The following is a 17,904-nucleotide window of genomic DNA, read 5'->3' on the forward strand; positions in this document are numbered from 1 at the left end:
TGATTCCTATGTTTACACACACATTCACTCATTTACCCATACAATCATTCATACATACAATCACTCATCTTTACAACACTATCATATGCACTCATACACCTATACAGACTCTCACACTCTGTCACTCATCCATGGAGTTACTCACACACCTAGTCAGTCCTGTAAATAATCAATCACACTTCCATTTTCTAATCTATACAGTTAAACATAGAGCACCTTACATTTTGAAACATATACTAACACATACTTACTCTCTTATACAATCATTGATACAAGTACACATTGATCTGCACAGAGTCACACACCTCCCAGCCAGCCACACACACACTCAGTCTCCCATACAAATACTTGGGCAATCAATCAATCAATCAATCAATCAGAGCATTTGTATAGCGCACTACTCACCCGGAGGTTCTCAAGGCGCTGGGGTGGGGGGGTCCGCTACTGCTCGAATAGCCAGGTCTTGAGCTGCTTCCATCATGGCAATCAATCAATAACCCATACAGTTACTCATATAGCTACTGACCAACACATGCAGCAGTTTACAGAACAACAGACATAATGATGCACAAATTAAGACAGTTTAGTCACTAACCCATGCACTCAGTGAGACACATTTAATCACTCACTCATACAGTCAGTCACGCACCTACTAAATCCTTCATCCAGACACTTCTACATCTACTCATTCTTCAATATGTAAAACATATTTAAACTTTACAGAAACACAGTCACTGGATGATGTCATCAGTGATGTCATTTGAGATGTCATCAGTGATGTCATCAGTGATGTCACTGACCATGTCATGAATGATGTAATATGTGACATCATCAGCAGTGGATTGCGGGTGCGCGATATATAGTTAGTGCAACTAACTATATATGGAATTTCAATGGTTTTGTGTGAGTAAAATAAGGTTTTTTAAATGCTAATCCCTAACTATATATGGTCTATAACCTATGGTTTTTTCAGTGAATTTTCAAGGTTTTTTAAATGCTAATTCCTAACTATATATGGTCTCTAACCTATGGTTTTTTCAGTGAATATATATATATATATATATATATATATATATATACATATAAAAATGTATATATATATATATATATATATATGTGTGTGTGTATATATATATATATATATTCCACTCGATTCTGACTCGCTCGGACGCCAGCGCTCCCAATCCGGCGTGGTGCATATAATTCGGCAGTGTCGGCCGAAAATATGAAGGCTGTGGCTAATCTTCTATTAGCAAGTTTTAAATGCACTCACTGGAGACAGATATTTAAATTAAAGTGTCTTTATTTTCAACCAAAAACGCCCTACGCGTTTCCCCTCCACCTGAGGCTTGCTCACGGGAGGAGCCTCAGGTGGAGGTGAAACGCGTTGGGCGTTTTTTGGTTGAAAATAAAGATGCTTTAATTTAAATATCTGTCTCGAGTGAGTGCATTTAAAACTTGCTAATAGAAGATTAGCCACAGCCTTCATTTATGTATATATATATATATATATATATGCGGAACGGCAAACGGCAGCAAAGGGCATGTTTAAAAGGCAGACAAGATCGCCTGCAGCAACTGAATCGCCTACAGTGGGAACGCCCAGTAACCCATTTTTAATAACCATGACTAAATTGGAACGTCTCCATGAAAGGGAGATCCGCAAATGGTGGGAGGCGACAAGCCTCACTAATTATATCGAAGAAGAAAGGGTACCAAGGGGGTGGAGAGTCCACACTGTTCCCTCCTATGAGAATCCGGATCCGCAACTGCTTACGGATTGGTTCGAACACACTGCTCAATACTGTGAGGGCACACTCAAAATACTTGTGAAATATGCTTGGAGCGACAGGGAGCGAGCACTGGCAGACATTCAAGTAATTGATAACGAACTTGAAAATGAAACCGATCCTAGCCAAATAGCAAACATCACACAGATGAAGGAACAAATGAAGACCAGGCTAGTAAAATATGAAGCCAAAATAAGACTCCGTAAACAGGAGAAATACGAGAGGGACGCAAATGACTATCTAACCGGACGCGTCCTCACGTATGCAAAAAAGTTTGACGCTCCACGCAAGGCCCTCCAGAAGAGCAGAAAGGAAGGTGCTGGGACAACAAGCGGAACTGGGGAAGTGACTTCCGAATCAGATATAACTGAGAATGAATCGGAAGAGAATCAATCAGACCCAGATACACGCACTACCAACAGAAGGCCTAAACCGGCAGAGAAAAGCACCAAGACTCCTTTTCAGGAGGAGTACGAGGTAATCCAAAGCACATGGCTCCGAGGTGGGAAGAACAAGCCCCCAGACATGGTTACCCAAGGAGCAGAAAAAGACGGAGAACCAGACGGGCAGGTGGGGGGAACAAGAGGCAGAGGCAGAGGCGGCGCCCAAGTATCTCGCTGGACGAATCGAAAGCGCACCAACAAAAAACAATAGCCTCAGCCAACAATTCAAGTGGAATAAACAACACTACCGACCCCTCAGGAAACCCTAGTATTTACAATGAGGCAACAAACTTAACGGTGGTCAATCTCACCACCAGAAAGCTTACAATGGAAGAAGAGCAAGTCCTAAGCCTTGGACTAACCTTCTGTCCAAATGGTGAGTTGGAATACACCCAAACTAAAATAGACCTGTTCCGCTTCACGCGCAAATTGAAATTACATAAACACTTCAAATTGTGACCACATCTACAAAACAAAGAACACCAAGGGCGAAGAATCACAGCAACAGACGTACTGAGCAGCAAAGACTTACGCTCAGTAGAGATACTAAGTGATTTGGAACTGGAACATACACAGAACCTTGCAGACCTGGATCCCGCCCAGAGAGCGGAAATGCAGGGTATCGAACAAGAAAGTGAAAGCAGTGGATTCAAACCAGTGTCCACCTTTGTTCCCCAATCCCCTTGGGATGCCATAGATGTTTTCTCGGAAGCCATGAACGAGGATCTATTAAAGTATCGCAAAACTAATCAACAAAATCCCCACCAGAACATCACGGAACCACAGAGACTAGCCCTTAAAGGACTAACGACGGACACGAAAATTATTGTGAAGCCCTCCGATAAGGGTGGGAACGTGGTTTTAATGACTCGTGAATACTACACGAAGGAAGCATTAAGGCAACTTTCAGATGAGAACTTTTACATCAAATGCACTAATGAGACCTACCAGCAGAGTATTATAGAGCATGACAAACTTATCTCTAAGTGGTATAATCAATGTATGCTGAGTAAAGATGAACATCTGTTCTTACGCACTACTTGCCCTATGACTCCTACCTTTTACCACCTCCCAAAACTTCACAAAAATCGTGACTGCCCACCCGGCCGCCCGATCATTTCTTCTATTGGGAGTCTCACAGAGAATATGTCTCGCTTTGTGGACCACACCTTATTTCCTCTAGTGTCTACTCTGGACTCGTATGTACGAGACACGAAAGACTTTTTGACCAAATTGAATAACTTGGTGTGGGAACAGGATTATCTTTTGATGGTATTGGACATCACTAGCCTCTACACAATTATTGAACATGATCATGGATTAGAGGCTGTGAAATGGGCAATAGAACAACGCCAACTACGATTTTCTAGACACAATCTAATGATTCTAGAATTCGTAGAATTTTGTCTAAAACATAACATTTTCCTGTTCGAGGAACAGCTATACATCCAGAAGTCTGGCACGGCGATGGGTACCTGCTTTGCCCCCAGCTATGCGAACTTGTTCGTAGGCTGGTGGGAGGAGCAGGTACCCAGGAGCTGTATAGTAGGATGCAAAGAGGGTAAGGTCATCTGTTGGCATCGGTATATCGATGACCTTTTCATTGTGTGGAAAGGCAACCTTGAAACAGCTCAGGAGTACATCAATGTACTAAACAACAACCAAATTAATCTACATTTTTCGGGAACAGTGAGTCCGGTGGCAGCGGACTATCTGGACCTTAAAATATATGTAGAAGACGGACACCTCCACACTAACCTCTTCAGAAAACAAACTGCTGGCAACTCCACACTGCATGCCAGCAGCAGCCATCCACCCAAACTAATCAACAGTATCCCCTACGGGGAACTGCTGAGACTTCGCAGGAACTGTTCCAAACCCTCTGATTTCGAAGCGGCTGCTTCGGAATGCATATCCCGATTTAGAGCTAGGGGGTATGGCGAGAAAATACTTAACAACACTCTCAAGAGAGTCAGGAGACTAGAGAGACAGTCCCTTCTGACTAGTAATCCTGAACAGGTCAATCGAAGAGGCTTACCAGGTGACAAGAAGGGCAAGTTCAGAGTTATAACTCCCTATTCAACAGGAGCGGAGAGCTTCAGAGCAATGCTACGGAAGAATTGGCATATTCTCTTAACCGATAGTGTGCTTAAAGAAGATCTTCCAACTCAGCCACTCCTAACCTTCAGCAAAGCCAGATCACTAGGCGACATACTAGTGCACAGTCATCTGGACAAAGTGCCCCTGAAAACTAACACTTTAAGGGAGCAACGAGGTTTTTACCCCTGCGGCCGCTGCAAAGCGTGCGCAGGCAGTAAACGTGTCCTCTCTTACGTAATAACAGAAACTGGCAGGAAAGTGTACATAAATAAATTCATTACCTGCAGCACACAATATGCCGTCTATTGCTTACAGTGCCCCTGTGGCTTACGCTATATTGGGAGCACGATTAAGGAGATCAAGCTTAGAATATTAGAGCATATGCGAGCCATCGACAAAATAGATCAGACCTATCCGGTGGCTCGTCACTTTGCGGAGGCCCACAATCGAGACCGGAATAAGCTTCAGTATTTCGGTCTCGATACTGTACCCCCGAACATACGTGGAGGTGACCGCTTACGCAGATTAAGGAGACTTGAGTCCCGATATATTATAGATCTGTGCACGAAACATCCCAAAGGTCTCAACAGTGGGGAGGAGATGGCTTTCCATCTAGGGAAATGAGTAGAGAACAACATTTGGTATAAATAATTCCAAGATGATAGTCCATCTCAGTAAACTGTAATTAGAACTTTTTAACATCATCGTATATGGAATAATTGTATACCAATGTATATAATAGCTCTGAAACTTCTATCTGATTTTCTATCATGTATATATTAATTGTGTGAGAGACTCTTCATATTGTTATTTGACTTACAGTACCTTTTTTCTTGTACATTTTCTTACTATGAATCTAAGAAATATTGTAAATAGTGTGTGATCCAGATCGAATGAATGGAAATTTGATTGGGAATAACGCATGGGTACTACATAGGAGTCTCCCACATATTCAGCTTTCCACTGTATATAAGATGCACTTTAATCACATATGTTCCATTATGGACTCATCTTATAATCTCCATATGAAACATGATCTATAAGTTGTGAATAATTGTACATGTCTTTCTGTTGTTGCATGCGACGCATCTCACTCCATATATATCCCACTTTCCACCCCCCCCCCTTTTTAGCTACGCCCATTATTTGGCTGTTGGTTAGGAAGTGATTTATTTCTTCTTTTGTGGTGTACAGGTGATTTGGACTATGTATTGTATATGGGGACATTAGCCGATCCACGGCTGTATGGTTCATGTCTATTTCATGATGTTTTATTTTGATACGCCACGCATGGAATAATGCGATTGCCCATTTGTGGGCTTTACCACGCAATTTGCTACTTTGTGTTTTATATATATCACACACTACAAGATGGCCGCATTTGTCTCTTGCGAGGTGTAAGTCCCCTTGTTTATGTCCATGCCTGACTGGAAGTGGGAGTGATTATGTTTTGTTTAAATCAATGTCGGAAACGAACACAGTGCATCACACACTGACGAAGGCAGACCGCCGAAACGCGTCTGTGTGCACCCCTCCGCTAATAAAAATCTAGCGTGTTTGTAACCTTCATCCTCGAGTGCTGTCGTATTCTTTTTCCAGGAGTGGGAAGGATTTTGGAGCGTTAATATATATATATATATATATAGATATTACCTACTGGTAGTTATAGTTAGGACCTATATTCCTTAGGAAATCCGCAACATTCTATTGCCAATAACTTTGGCGCCGGTTCATGAATCTTCGCAAAGTTTTCAAAACTTTTGGCCAGCTTCGGTCCGCTCCTATCCTTAAAGTCTCGGGGTGATTCGTCAAGTGGGGGCCGAGAAGAAAGGGGGTCCCAAAACTTGTTTTCCCCATGCAATTTCCATAGGAACCTTTAGTCGCAGCTGCAGCCCAAACTGCTGAACGGAATCTTGGGTTCAACTAGCCCACCAGCTACCTCCATTAAGCGTGTTGCAGAGTGTTGTAAAAAGGGGCTTGGCCTCTGAACAAGCCTCTGCAGCGCAGCTCTCTGGAGCATACGGGAGGTACCTGGTGTGCTAGTTGGTCCCTAGGAACCCTCAGGATTGAGGAGGAATTAATTTTCCAACTTAAAACGCGTCACAGGGCGTATTTGCAGACATGTCACGCCCTGTGGTGTATTTTAAGTTGAGGAATGAATTCCTCTTCAATCCAGAGGGTCCCTGGGGGCCAACTAGCCCAACAGGTATCTCCAGTATGCGCCAGGGAGATGCGTTACAGTAAGGTGTTCAGAGCCCACGCCCCTTTTTACATCTCTCTGCAACGCAGCTCTGTAACGCTTACTGGAGGTACCTACTGGGCTAGTTTGACCCTAGGGACCATCAGGATTCAAGGGGACTTAATCTCCCAACTTAAAACAGACACAGGACTTGTTCACACAGGGGCGAAGGGAGGGGACGGGGCCTGAGGTGACATGTGCAAACACGCCCTGAGGCGTGGTTTATGTTGAGGTAATAATTCCCCTTCAATCCTGAGAGCCCCTGTGGGCCAACTAGCCCACCAGGTGCTTCCAATAAGCACCATTGTGCTGCGTTGCAGAGAGGTGGTCCAGGCCGTACCACTTTTTACACCTCTCTGCAACGCAGCTCTGTGGCGCTTACTGCAGGTAGCTAGTGGGTAGTTGGACCGTAGGAACCCTCAGGATTCAAGGAGACTTAATCTACCAAATTAAAACGGCCACAGGTCGCATTTACATAGTGGTGAAGGGAGGGGAGGGGGCCTGAAGTGACGTGTGTAAACAAGCCCTGTGGTGCTTTTTAAGTTGGGGAAAGAACTGAGTAGCTACATGAGTGTCTATATGGGTTATTAGTTGTATTTTCTTAGAATCAGTATGAGTGTCTGTATGGTTCGGTGGAGGGTATTACTTAGTGCATAGATACATGAATGAGTGACTCACTGTGTGTGTTGAAGACAGCATCTGTGCAGGACTGTATGGGTGGATGAGTGTGTGTGTATGGGTGTGTTAGTGAGTGAATGACTGTCTCAATAGTGTATTTATGAGTAGCTACATATGTTTTAAACTAGTATATGTGAGTATTGGTGTATATAAGTGAGTATATGTGAGAGTGAGAGATTGGTAGAGTTCCGATATAAATAAGTATGTGTTTCTATAAGTGATTGTTTAAGAGAGTAAGTATGTGTAAGTTTCTGTAGAAGTAAGTGTGGTGGTGTGTGTATAACTGTATATATAACTAAATGGATGTGTGATACTTTGTTTGCATGTGTGACTATGTGTGTGAGTAACTCTATGGATGAGTGTCAGTGTGTAACAGGATGTATAGATGTATGAGTACATATGATTAGTGAGTACATGTGTGAATGACTGTATAGAACTATTGGTGATTGAGTGGATGTGTGTGTAGATCTTGGAATTACTGAATAGGTGTGTTGTAACTGGTACTGGTATTTCCATTTTTTTGAAAATGTTAGTTTCAATTATTGTGTGTGTGTGTGTGTATCAAAGGTTATATTAGGGTGAGAGGAGGTCTACCACTCTATCACAAGGATGATGTCATCAGTGATGTCATCTGTGATGTCATTTGAGAAGTCATCAGTGATGTCATGAGTGATGTCACCGACCATGTCATAAGTGATGTAATATGTGACGTTGTGGAAAATGACAATGTATATGTACATAAGCGGCGTTCATTTGTGTTCACCCTCGCCACTGTTGAAGGTAAAGAAAGTTACGAAACAGTGGCCCCGCCATCTTGTTCCCTTTTAGGCTCCATCATGAACATAGATAGTAGCCATCTTTGTGTCATGACCTCTCTGCCCATTGCCAATAGCCAGCCTCTCTCTCTCTCTCTCTCTCTCTCCAGCCTCGCAAGCGCCCCGCGCCCGACAGCCCCCGGTCCCTCCTGTTCGGGCCATAAACGCACCGCTAAACACGACCTTGTCACCGCGCTGGACCCCTGCCCCCTCGCTCTTTCATCCTACTCATAGAACGGGCCCTTTTGGTAACCTCTTCCTCCCTGCCCGATTGCCCGGCCTGATCCCAGGCCGTCACCTAGCTCAACAGATGCAGTTTATTGCTTCCTACAGTAGGACCTCGCCTCACTTCAGAGGAACGGTGATTAATCAAGGCCTTCACACCCCTAGATCTGACCGACACCCCCCCCATTCCTCCCAGGAACACCCTTCCTCTCTTCTGATGACCCCCCCGGCTACACCTGGCCTCTCGACCCAGTCCCACATCATAAAACTAGGTCTCGTGGATGTACCCCTCCGGCCCCGCATAGCGAAACATGATCTTATCGCCTGCCCAACCTTAGATCTGACCACCCCCTCCTGCCCTCGTGTCCTGTTGGAATGTCCGGCTGCAGATTACAATCACATGTCACATTTGGGAGGGGAAAACAACATCAGAGCGGTCGGTATGGGAATGGGCCTGGAGCTGGGGTCCCAAACATGCCCTTTTGTACTTCAAAGTGTCTTTATTGCAATAAGGAATGTTTGTACATCATGAACCTGTGTATAAAAGACGGAGCCGTAGAGAAACTAGACAGAGCACCTCGAGAAGATACCCTGTTGTCTGATTTGACGTGTTCTATTCCGTCGGAAATAAACTCCTGTTTCCTGCCTTCCAGTCTCCAGCGCCTGCCTCTTTATTTGGGTAATCGTGAGTTGGGTGAGAAGCGGCTAACGCCGGGCAAACCTAGAAAAGGGGTAAAACGACCTGATCTGCCTGAACCCTTTTTCATCAACGTCATCAGCAGTGCATTGCGGGCGCGCGAGTTATACTTAGCTAAACTAACTATAACGGAGGAATTTCTATGGTTTTGTACGTGTGAAATGCCCAACTAACTATAACGCCCCTGAAACCTATGGTTTTTTCAGTGAATATACATATGTATGATATTTCTATACTTACTGCAAACCGAGCCAAAAGGAAGCTGAGACCTTGGGGCATATTTACAAGCCCTTATCACCACCAGAGCGTCACTTTTTTAGCGCTCCGGTGGTGCAGTGCCATCTTCAATACTGACAAGGTTGAGCTCAGCCATTTAGCATGGCTTAACGTCACCTTGTAAATATGCCCCTTTCTGCCGCAGTCCTCTGTGGCAAAGGGGCATGCAATGGGTGTTGTTGTGGGTGTTCCACCGCAACACCCATTGATTTTTGGAGCTGCCCTAGATTTACAAGGAGGTGCAAATCTATGGCAGCGCCAAAAACTACCGCCATGAAAGGGCAGGTGTTAGAATGGCGCATGAAGAGAAATGCTTTTATTTCTCCTCGTTTTTAGGTCGAGCCCTGAGCCAGCGTGCAAGCGCTGCCCTGGGGTAGATCTGGGGTAGTTGAGTACTGGACAGAAGCCACTCCTACTCCCTGCCGATCTTTTTCATTGGCTTGTGTCTTTGTCCTTTACTAAATGATGCCTTCCATTGGTTTATAGGCCTGTTAGTCACTCCCTATGACGCTCATGTCGTCATTTGTATTCTTACATGGCTACTGGCCCCTTTACTTCGAGTACTATTTTCTCCCCATGCCTCCCCCTCCCACAGTCTGTGCCTTCTCGCCCCCAAACTCCTGTTGTTCGCGCCCCCCTGCCCACCCGTTTGCAATGCAATAGGTTTTGCGTAGTCCTATTGCCTTGCAAATGCTTGTTGCTTTTGCTGTGCATGCTACATTCTGCAACACACATAGAAAGAGCAAACAACCATTAATTATTGTTTATGTGCAGGAAGGTGCCCCTTCCTGCACATAAACAATCATTAAATAATGACGATTTGCTACTTCTATGTGTGCTGCAGAATGCACCATACATAGATGTAACAAATTGCCATTATGGATTGTTCATGTGCAGGAAGGGACACCTTGTGGTACATAAACAATCATTCCCTGCAATGCAGGCACCCTTGCACTCGGAGCAAGTGTGCCTGCATTGGTGCTAGGCAGCTAATTTTTGCAGCAGCGCTGGGGAAAACACAGGGGTGCGCCGTATTGTAGTAAATACGTCGCATCCCTCATTTTGAAAATGTCAGAGCACGGCGCTGCCAGATTTGGCGCAACTCCGCGCTCTGGCATTTTCTAGTAAATATGCCCCTTCGTTTGGCCTGTTGAGAGAATCTCAGAGATGTCTCTGCACACTTATGCCCTCATTCAAGCAGGCTAGAGTCCTTTCATAAGGTGATTGGCAGACATCTACATTGACAAAAAATTTTAGGTGCAGTAACGTCTCATTGCTGAGCACAGCATTTACTTTAGTCCTACTAAGGCCTTGATTACAAGCGCTTTCTTATACTACAACATCTTTGCAACTCCTGTTTGCACGTGTTTAGATTACCAGTGGGTAGAAGATATCCCAGGTACACATTGGCAGTACAAACCTGCTGACATTTCTGTGAGTGAAAAATCTTGATAAATACGAGGAAAATTGTATTTTGGTGTGAAAAGCACCAACATCTACATGTCATTACACACTTCAGTGTCGAAGACTTGCAATAGGTGTGATTTATTGCACCTGTTAAATTCCAAACACCTGGATATCAGGATTTAAATGGTGCAATACACAACACCTGTTTTCCAAGGCACTCGTAAAAGAGGCCTAAATGGTTGTGACTGTGCATACAATTCCTCAAACGACTTATTATTGTGTGATAATTTCTCCCGCAAGCTCCTTCTCTATTGAGTGTTCCATTTCTGGGTAGCTGAATACACAAGCCTAAAAGGTTTGTCACATGTATAGTCCATAATTAATATACTGTTTCAGTCATGATATCCATTGCTTATAGTGTGAATGTTTTTTAAAAAAAAATTCTCTCTCGTCCTGTTACACTTTGATACCATTTTCGTAAAGTTGTCGGAAATCACGAGGACCAATTGCCACCTCACATACTCCGCCATGTGTGCGCCAGTACCCTAATTGATGTATCACATATCTCCTCAGGTATGCAGTGTTACTCTCACCGCAGGTATAAACTTCAGAACATTAGATCCTTGTAATAATACCACAACCACACTTACCACTCCCTGATTCTATACTTCATGTGGGTCAGGCCTTCTGCTAGAATTTGCATTAATACCCTTTTCCCTGTGATTCAAAATCCATGTTCTCATCTGTGTTTGGAGCTTTGGTGTCCTGACACTTATTTGGTTTTTGGTATGGCTGCTACATAAATCAATTGTGTAACCGTGGGCATATGTTACAGCTATGGTATCTATTTATATAGGCGTACTACCCCAGTCAAGGCACTGAACGCTATGGGTACTTGAGTCTATAACGGGGGTCTATAGATCCTCCTAGCCCTCCCAGCATGCGGGATTGATGTCATGACTCTTTAGAATAGCACTAAGGGTAGCAACAGACCAAGTAAAAGAGCCATAAGCACTTGCAAAATGAGACTGAGACCAGAGGCGTGGAGATAGTGGAAGACAGGAAAGTGGGGCTGGGGCTGAGACACATGAACCATGTCCTTCAGATCGCGGAGAAACGATCAGCCTATCAGATCAGCAGAAGACTGCATCCAGGACCGTGTAGGCAGTTACCCGGCAGGTACAAGTGGCCTCTGCTGCTCGGTTGTATGGCTCATGTCGTTCAGTTCGCTCACCATATTTTGTGTTGGCTTCCCCTTTAATTTTTCCTGTTTCCCTCGTGTTTCCTTCCTCTCTGACTTTGCACTTGTAGAAGACTCCTGCGTTCACCTTGGCCTTGGTTCTCCTCATTACATCTGGACGTCATTGCCCCTCCTCGGAATCTCCTGGTACTCTAGAGGTCGGGAAGGTCTTGGGGTACTTTCTGGGCAGGTAACTTCTATTCCTTACATGACATCAGGTGAGTTACATTGGGATGGGACTTTTGCTATGATAGTGTGCACCTGTATACCTTCTGTTGATGCACTCTTGTCATTATAGTAAGGCCAGCTGTACCAGTGGCAAGTGTGATTCCTATAACACCTCTGAGGAAGAAAGGCAGGTAAGTATCAACCTCATCTGCTGCAAGACAAGTCATCCAACTCTATCTTCTTTCTTTTCTTTTTAATTTTTGGAGCTCACAGCTACTCAAGAGTGTCCCAACACTATACGGTCTGTGAAAAGAAAGCAGATACAGATGGTGATTACTGAGAGAAAAGCCAGATATTAAGCTTTTTCCTAAAACCAGCTTCAGCCTTTGTGTGCCGCAAGTCAAGTGGGAGCTTGGTCCATCATTCAGGGCCCAGGAAGGAAAAATAGCGGCCTCTTGAAGTAGCCAGGCAAACCTTAGGGACCTTGGATAGAAGATTACCAGATGAGCGTAAGACTCTTACCGGGCTATAAAAGGCAATCCTAGCCGAAAGATAGTCTGGTCCAGACTGATGGAGAGCCCTGTGCATTAAGAGAGCTAATTTAAAAAAAATCTGTTTTTATCATGCTTCTCCTATCCCCATTTTCCTTTCACAAGAAACTGTAGGCGGATGATATCATCCACTTCTCATTCTACAGTTCGTATCTGGTGGAGAGTGTTGGACTAGCAGGGAGAGCCTGCTCATTGTACCGTTCCCATGACCCTCCCAGGTTGTGGCTGTTGTGGAGCAATCCTGCCAAAGACTCCTAATAGCATCTTTACATCTACCCGTAAAGTAGTGACCTTTACTTGCCCTGTTCCAATCTATCCTTCATCATAGCAAACATGTTTAGCCTTAGGTTGTAGGTGTACAAAAGGGGGTGGTGATGGACGGAGCATCTGAACCAATCAAACACTCACACCCAGTCAACACATCTGGGTTTAATCCATCACCGTTCTTTAGCCCACTCTGCCACCCCAGTTCAGACATGGCCATATGCAAATCAGTCTGACCATGTGCCTCATGGGAACAGTCCAGCCCGAACTGCCAAGCCATGTCTTCCCTGGACCGGAAACAAGCATCCTAGGACCGGTTTCTGGCATTTCAGCCGTCTTCAGCTGTTTTGTACCGCTAGGTTGTAGGTGTGGCATGCAGGGGCACCCTAGCTTTTGGGTCTGGTTTCCATACTACTAGAGTAGAGATCTGTCTCATTATTTGTCCTGTCATTTGAATGAACAGGGTTTGCTGACTCATTAGCCTATAGAATAACTCAAAGAATGTCTTTGCTGACTCATTAGCCTATAGAATAACTCAAAGAATGTCTGATTCATCTTCTTACTTTTTCTTCTCAGTGTACGTACAACATATTTTTGTATTAAAAAGTTTGTATTTGGTGAGAAATGAGACAATAGGCCATAAGCATATAAGAACAATGGTAAGCCATATATAAAGAAAGAAAAGGAAAAAAAAGGGGGGAGGGAAAAAGGGGAAAAGAATCATATACTATTAACTAAATGAAACATTTATAAATCAAAGATCCTAATGCATAAGATAAGAATGTAACAATAGAATATAATCATTAAACAACAAAATATATAAAAGTCACGTTTGGGTACTTCCTCAAAGTTGGGGTTATGTGAAGATGTCAAATGTAATTTGTAAATTTAAGAAATCTGTTATAGGTAACCAGAGAAGATCTCTTTTAATAGCAAGCGTGATGGGATGTACATAACCTCTGTCTAATTTATTATTGTAGAAAATTCCATACCACCATGCCTGAAAAGATACAGCAGATGTGTCTTTCCATGATATAGTAATCTGTTGAAAAGCAATGGCAAGGAGCAAGTCAATTATATGTATATCACTGGAGTGCGATGACCATATTCCTGAAATGCTTCCAAGAAAAGACCTAAACACATGGGAGGAGTTAATTTTCCAGACTTTCATTCATATCATACTGCGTTCTTTCTCAAACAATCTTCCTTCCTATTGTCTAAAAATGGAATGATTATATAATTTACCCCCTGTTGGTAAACTCTGAAAGGTCTTTTTTCACCCATTTTCTTTTAAGGAATTATTCCCTTTCCCATACTCCTTTAACACTATCTTTTCCTATTCTCAAAAATGCTTGTAATGTCTTCCAGCCACTTCTATTCTGCTCAAGATGAACAATTACCGTTTTTAAATTTAGCAATTTAGTATAAGAAATATATATAAAATTAATAAGAAGTTTATTTTTTGGAAAGGTTGGTTAACCAATGGACTTAAATGGACTCATCAACTCTTTCAAGATGGACTCCATGTTCCCTTTTCAATAATTAAATCCTGCTTTCCTCTTCCTTTTTCATGTCAATCCAAATACTTGTCCTTAACTGCAGTAGCTCAAGTCTCTTCTACTGTCTCTCCAACAGACCTCCAACATATGTTATTTGAATGTCCATTTATTCATACATTTTGGATACGAGTTTGGCAACAAATCAACACTATCTTTCACACGCAGACACACTCTTATTTTCCTGGGAAGCATTTCAGAAGTATGTCCTAATTTTTAACTGTGATTTTAGATGCCCTTTGCACCGTTAAAAAATATGCCATGGGGTCCAGATTCTCCCCCTCTTTTGCAAACCTGTACATGGGCGCCCTAGAAGCAGAATACATCTGGGGCAACAAGGGGAAACCATGGATTGACAACATAATATACTGGGGGAGATACATAGACGATTGCCTACTAATCTGGTCAGGTTCACATGCCTCTCTTCTAGAATTTTGTGAATACCTCAACAACAACCACATGGACATGAGATTCACACATAATATCAGCAATACCAGTTTAAATTTCCTTGATGTGGAGATATACACCAAGGACAATGCTCTACACAGTCGTCTATTTCGTAAAGAGACAGCCTGCAACGCGACTCTGCATGCCACCAGCGCACATCCGGCTCACCAAATCAACACCATCCCATATGGGGAGTTCATATGCGCAAGAAGAAACTGCAGCGAAAACTCTGAATTTGAACGCTGCATTGAAGACATGACCCAACGTTTCTCAAAAAGAGGTTACAAAAGAAACGTCTTAGAAGGAGCCAAGAGAAAGATAAAAAATATTGAAAGATCCACAACTCTGCTACATAAAACCAAGCGAAGTGAAACCAAACAACCTGTAAGACTAATCATGGATTACAATGACATCAGCATATCAATACGAAAGAGTCTAAACAAACATTGGGGGATTCTCCTGGCAGATAGAGCATTGAAAGACACGATCACCAACAGACCTCAAATTACCTATCGCAAAGGGAAAAACCTCAGAACTAGACTGTGCCCTACCATGCCACGAACTGCCAAACCAAACGATTGGCTATCAAAGAAATCTAAAGGCTTCTATAAATGTGGTTACTGTAGTATGTGCCGTTGGGCTAAACACAACATCACTTCTTTTAAAGGCTACTACAAACAGGAATTCAAAATCAATACAAACATAACATGTGACACCAAATATACAGTGTACATCATTGAATGTCTCTGTTACAGCCAATATATAGGAAGCTCCATCCGACCATTGAAGGAACGAATCAGGGAACATGCACGGGCCATTCTGACTCAGGACTCACGGTATCCTATGGCCATTCACATGGCCACTTGCCCCTCACAAGGTCCCAACAAAAAGTTCAAATTCTATGGCATTGACACGATCGAACCTCATGCAAGAGGTGGTAATCGAGAATTGAAATTGAGACGTCAGGAAGCAATCTGGATAATGTGAACCCAAAGTCTTAAACACGGCCAGAACACCGATGACGAACTACATTTTGTCTTGTAATGGAGTAGGGGAGCACAACAAAAGCACCATTGAAGTTTAAGAACTGCTCTGAAAGAATTGCAAATTTTGACAATTTGTAACATATTGTTTTTGTAATAACATGCACAATGTAACAACATCTGCTTTTTTCCACCTACACCTTTGTATTCAATTTCACTGGATTAATAGCATCACATAATTAGCCTACACTCCTAAGCACCAAACGAACAGGCCTGCCCCCATCAGCTTCTCCTTGACTTAGACTCAGCCTCGGACTATTATTATTAGCATTGGCCACGTTAGGACCATCAACTTCTCTACCTATCTAATCAACATTGTACTATCAACATTTATGCACCCTATTGCCCAATTATCTCGTTTTTTTGGCATGACCCGGCCTAGTCACTCGAACTTACCATCCCATCTTACCATTTCCCTCGACCATAGTTATATATAACACATGTTCCAATTATGTTGACTTACTCTGTCAACTTTGAGGCATGAACCTATGTGATTACTTCCCTATCGATTACCATTTTGTAACCATTCCAGCCAATGCGAATATAGTTTCTTCTTAACGCTAACATTTTCTTGCTTGATTTATGTTTCCTTCTCGTCATTTATTTTCCCAGAATTATAGATATAGTATGATGATTTATAACAAATTCACAAACACATGAGATGCAACCTTTATGGTGAATCATGAAATGAGCATGCCTCATTTATCTTTCTCTCAATCCACTTTGTTCGCATAGTCTTTCCTCTAGTAGTCCCTCTCTAATCACGAACCAGAAAACAACATTCTAGTCTTTCTAACTGGCAATCCAGCGCCATACTATGACGTCATTCACATTCGCCATAATACTAGCCCCGCATGGCACTCCGTTCTCCCAGACTCCGAAGAACCGACAGACGACTCCATTCCAAATCGGCTCGGCAAAAAGGTAAAATAGACGGCCACTATTCTGTTGAGAGACGCACGTTTGTAATTACCCGCTCTCAGTGCGCTCTTTGAGATTTTCCCACATCTTTGCGCAAATATACTAAACAATATATTTTTTTACTACAGCCGAAATGATGGGCCAAGCGGATTTGCTTGCGCCTTTGTGACCGACCACATACCCGACGGCGGCACACTCTTAACCTTACAGACCCATTGGACACAAAGGAAGAACTCCCTTCACGTCCACATACATTATCTGACACCCGACTAGGACCGGGTTGGAATTATCACCGGTCTGACGGTGAGTCCAACCACCTCCTTACCCTGACTAACGCGTAATTACTAATAATTTGCCCAAGTATTCGCAGTTTTCATGTCTATTATCATCCATGCCACCCCTTCTTTTTCTTGTTTTTTGAACCTATAGATACTGCCCGCAGCCCAAATTCCGACAGGTATGCCTGCGCATTGTGTTAAATATTCTTCACCCTGTTGCCCCGTCATTCTCGTCTCCGATAACTTCATGTAGAACCCTGGGGGTGGTAGATATGAACAAACCAACCACAACCAAGGGTTTTCTAACCGGACTCTTATCGGCACCACTAAAGAAAGCATAATTAACATACCCGATATAACACATTTTTTCTGTTCTCGTTTACTACTCGCCATATGAACAAACCAAGCATACTAGTCTTTTTTGATATGTCTTATCCTCACTTGCTTAAGCTAATTACATTATACATGGCTAGGGAAAACATACACATGAACTAGTATCAATATAGACATTCCAGACAGAAGATGAGGCTTTCGGCCTTATAATACACTGAGCATGAAGGAATGATTGGTATCTCACATATATTTATTACCACTCAACCAATATCAAGATAAGACATTTTGCAAATGTATGTGGTTTTAGATTCTTCGTATCAGTCATTAAGCATTGAATTAAGGAAATTAACTATAGAATTGTGCATGATTATTTAAGGTCACCACACTCCACGCACCACCACTTCTAACATGTACTACCTGTATATATCATGGT

This window comes from Lissotriton helveticus, chromosome 4_1 (assembly GCF_964261635.1).
Source record: "Lissotriton helveticus chromosome 4_1, aLisHel1.1, whole genome shotgun sequence".
Classification (NCBI taxonomy): domain Eukaryota; kingdom Metazoa; phylum Chordata; class Amphibia; order Caudata; family Salamandridae; genus Lissotriton; species Lissotriton helveticus.